This window comes from Schistocerca serialis, chromosome 6 (assembly GCF_023864345.2).
Source record: "Schistocerca serialis cubense isolate TAMUIC-IGC-003099 chromosome 6, iqSchSeri2.2, whole genome shotgun sequence".
NCBI lineage: Eukaryota > Metazoa > Arthropoda > Insecta > Orthoptera > Acrididae > Schistocerca > Schistocerca serialis.
The window spans coordinates 184,425,876-184,430,778 of NC_064643.1; the positions used below are offsets into that span (position 1 = coordinate 184,425,876).

Genomic DNA, 4,903 nt, shown 5'->3' on the forward strand with positions numbered 1-4,903 from the left:
TTGCCCCCATCCCCTTCGTCACGAGCAGTTGATTGTCGTTGATACGAGACGCCGCGCAAGGGTAAGAACAATTTTCACCTAACGTTGTGCGGTACACCAACGGCAGATTAAAAATTGAGATTTCAAAAACCGAGCTGTTACTGAGCACAGTTTGACGAATAAGATTAAAAGCACTCCGTCTTCAGGCCACGAGTGGCCTACCGGGACCATCCGACCACCGTGTCATCCTCAGTGGAGGATGCGGATAGCCGGGGCGTGGGTTCAGCACACCGCTCTCCTGGTCGTTATGATGGTATTCTTGACCGAAGCCGCTACTATTCGGTCGAGCAGCTCCTCAATTGGCATCACGAGGCTGAATGCACCCCGAAAAAGGGCAACAGCGCATGGCGGCCTGACTGGTCACCCATCCAAGTGCCGACCACGCCCGACAGCGCTTAACTTCGGTGATCTCACGGGAACCGGTGTATCCACTGCGGAAAGGCCGCTGCCACGAATAATGTTAAAAGAACGAATAAAAAAATCTTGTCACATATATTTTTCTGCTATGACCGTCATTGAAGAGGCTACAAAGATAAGGTTGAGTGAGAACAACCTTGAGTGGAACTGCGCTGTATGACAACCAGGATCTCCTGACGAAGACGATGGAGACAATCGTCGAAACCTAGAGATCTTTTTTGTTACCTTATCTGAATTGGCGATGAAACTGGGAATACGATGTACGAGGACTTCGTCGCGAGGATCTTCATTCCAGTACGTGTACTGTGTTTAATGTAGCTAACACCGTGCCAGTTATCAATGTACCAAGCGTTGCTTCTGTCCTTGGTATGTCTTTACAGTATCTGCTGCATTAGTATGCATATATAATCCGCAAGTATGACAGCTTTAGAGTTAACTGCTACACTTGAAAGTAAAGTCATTACTGTATATGAAAAACAGAAGCGACAGCAACGCTAGTATACAGCGTTGAGGAACTGCCCATGTTTTAGTACGACAGTTCGATACACGCTCATTTCCTGTCATCTGACAATGCAAAAAAAAAAAAGTTTTTACAGCTCAGATAAATCTGAAACAAGTTGAATGCTCGGCATTGTCCAGGTATTTACTTACAGCTGTATTTCCACGCCCTACCACGCAGCTTCTGGCCTCGTGCTTAATGTTTATTATTTGCATCTACTGAACTATGTAGCGTACAACGATATAATTTTGTAGCTACATTCGGTGGCATATATGAATACTGTCTGCGAAATTTATTGCGAATGGAGTCAATAGCAAAGAAGCAATGAAGTTAAACATCGTGTATTACGCGGCAGTTTTCAATGCATCTAATTGTTTATGACGTCTTATATCCTAAACTATGGGTCCAACAATGACAAAATTTTTTCACTTACATTCAGTGTCACACGTGCATTATGTCTGTAAAATGTGTCACAAATGTCGTAAAGAAGACAACGTGATGTCTCATGTGATACACTTACTGGATTAACAGCGGAAAAATAATAAACGATAAACATTTTTCTTTTCATCATTTTTCAGGGGTTGCCAGAGAGAACAAAATTCAGGTTTGGAATTATACGTAACGTTTGTTGCAACTCGCTAAGTGGTCTCGGTCTCATTTACTGGATAGACGAAGTCTGGGAATTCATACGTCGTGAGTTATGCTTCTTTTCTCCGTCCCTCCCACCCTCCCCCGCCCCAGTATCCAGTGGTTTACGAGGAGATGTGGAACACACACAGACACACCACACACACACACACACACACACATATATATATATATATATATATATATATATATATATATGTTCAAATGGCTCTGAGCACTATGGGACTTAACTACTGTGGTCATCAGTCCCCTAGAACTTAGAACTACTTAAACCTAACTAACCTAAGGACATCATACACATCCATGCCCGAGGCAGGATTCGAACCGACAATACGTGTTTTTCAACAAAACATCTAGAACACTACTGACACCAACATATAATATGTTGGTGTCAGTAGTGTTCTAGATGTTTTGTTGAAAAACACGTATTGTCGGTTCGAATCCTGCCTCGGGCATGGATGTGTATGATGTCCTTAGGTTAGTTAGGTTTAAGTAGTTCTAAGTTCTAGGGGACTGATGACCACAGTAGTTAAGTCCCATAGTGCTCAGAGCCATTTGAACCATTTTGAACGTATTGTCGTAGGCAACATGCCTTCTTCGAATCTCAAAGATTGTAGGTGAAGTTTGAATTGAGGTCATCCGCCTCAGACTTGTGAGAGGCTACATGACTCGAATGTCAGCCTAAGGAGGTAGATGTGTTAACGAAGATACAGGGTTGGTTTGTGGTCTGCTTTTAATGCTTTTTCGCGTGTTAACATGAACATGTCGATGAGCAGAGCCACTGGGTTGACACTTGAGTACTAAAACCCACTTAACGAACGTGTAAAACACAGACAAGGTTTGTAACCTCACGGTGTTATTAATCAGTTACCAGAATATTCGGCTGCACTATGACACAGCAACTTCTGACAATGGTGTTCCAGACAACGAATGGTGAAAAGGACTCAGTTCCTATCGCCGTAGCCGAACACCTCGTCACGCGTCACAGTGGGAGTGACAAACGAATGCAGGTAAATGCAGGTGTGTTTTACTTTTTCGTGTACAAGCTTAAGCGAGTAAAATTCTCACTCACACAGTTTCTGCTGTTCGCTGTTGATCATCCGACGCACTGGCGGGATCGAACTTAGCTGCGACCGTGTACTGAGATGGTACCTTACGTCCCCGTCTAATTCACCAGGTTGGGCTGTTAGTATTCATACCTAGATGATTATTTTATTTTTTTGGCAACCCTTCACAACTGGCTCGTTACAGTGTAAAGTTTTTACTATGTACCATGTGTTTGCTTTCTGTCTTGCAAAAAAACATTTCTTTATTTTATTTGTTTCAGTTCAGTCACGTATTTTTCAACTGCTCAGGTACGTCGGATGAAGAACGTCAGTCAATATGCCAGTAAAACTGAATGTCTGAAGCGACCTAAATGGAGTGGTGAGTGGTAATATATATCTAATAGTTTCAACCTACTATTATTACTGTTTTTATACTTCGTTTTGTTTCCATGTGACGATATTTCCATTGTGTGTACCGAATTGTATTCCTCCCTAGATATTGTGCTGTCTCTATCACTGTACAATACGCTCAAAGGATGAACAAATACTGTTATCCATATTTATCATGTTAGTCCACTCTAAGACAAAAAAAAACAAGACACCACGAAGGAATTATCCCAATAGGATGGAAATTCATAGATGTGTTGTACAACTACAGAGAAAGAAATTATCACGATTTCAGGAAAATTAGTGGATTTATTCAGGAGAAAGACCGTCATAAATTCAGCAAGTCAATAACGCGTTGGTCCACCTTTGACCATTATGCAAGCAGGTCGGGTCTAACGCGCCAGTTGGACAGAATTTGGCACGATATCCCTCAGAAGATATCAAGCAACTCTATGAATCAATGCCAAGCCGAATAACTGCGTGTATAAGAACCAGAGGTGGACCAAAGCCTTACTGACTTGCTCAATTTGTGAAGCTCCTTCTCTTGAATGAACCGTGAACTTTTTCGGAAATGACAATAATTTGTTTGGCCGTACATATACGCCGTAGCTATCGATTTCCGTCCCGTTCGGCTACTTTCTTCGAGGTGAGTCGTTTTTTTTTTCTTATTATGCATGTTCTTGGTTGGATCACGTAACAGATTTAATTCCTGTTCTTTCTTTCTTGTTTCCTATTTTCTGGTACTCCTTCGTCTTCTCCCCATGTTGCCCTTGCCTTGCTTCTGCCCGTGTTCTTCCCGATTTCTTATTTCTCCTGCCTTGAGTGCCCTCCAAATTTAATATTTTATTACTGTAATGGTTTTCGCCTGTTGTTTCCGAGTCTTTCATGTTATTTCCTTCCATTTATTTATTTATTTTTACTTCTGCAATGCATGCTATTTTTGATTTATTTTTCTAGAAATGCAAAACGATTTGTTTCGTTAGCCTGTTCTCATTCCTTCGGTAGAGGTGTCCAAAGAATATTAGTCTTAGCTTTGGCATTACTTCTTTTATTTTCTGTTTGTTTTGGTAGATATCCTTATTACTTCTCACTTTTCAACCAGCTGTAGTTTGTATTAATCCCTTCGTTATTCTACTAATTGGTCTTTCAAGTATTTCTATTCTGTTCAGCTAATAGTTCATCGTTTATAATAATAACAATAATAATAACGCCAAGATTAAACACATAACGAAGGTTTCTTGATTCACGGGCAGATGTGGCACATAGTTTTGGTTAAATAACGACTATAACGGCAAGAAGGATCTCTGGCCACAAAGTTAAAAAAAAAAAAATACTAACCTGCTAGATCATGAAATAAAATGCTATTCCCGTAACCATGGAACAGCTCTGTTAAGAAGAACGATGCAAGATAGTAGTTATCACGACGTCTTTCCCCTCTTTCTCGTGCAGAGGTCTCAACTAACATGCCAGGGCGGCGCACTCTGAAATCTGCAACGGTTTCAAACAAAATGCGAATTCTACGGCACAGGCAACGCTAGTCGGCATTCATTTGCCTCCCTTGCAGCGTTTCTTAATTTTGTGATGGTGGTGTTTTTGTTTGTTGGGGCGTGATGGGATGGAGGGGGGGGGGGGGGGGAAGGGGCGAAGTGGCGAAGTGGGCAGGAGTGGGAGAATAGCGGACAGACGCACGGCTCGTTAATTTCGCTCTCTCCCCTTCAGTGCGGAGAATATTACAGTTACAGCTACGATGCTCTCAGAAGTTATGGAGGGAGCAGACGCCGGAGTAATGACTCGATTGTTTAAGAGCTCGTCTCCAGTTAACGCTCGCTGGCAGACTTTCATTCTGTAGGCAGCTGCCAACCAGCAG

The 4,903-nt window shown here is 42.1% G+C and overlaps 1 pseudogene; it reads right to left on the reverse strand.

The window, feature by feature from the left end:
• Positions 1–371: 371 nt before the first annotated feature.
• Positions 372–489, reverse strand: LOC126485447 (5S ribosomal RNA; annotated as a pseudogene).
• Between the last annotated feature and the right edge of the window lie 4,414 nt (positions 490–4,903).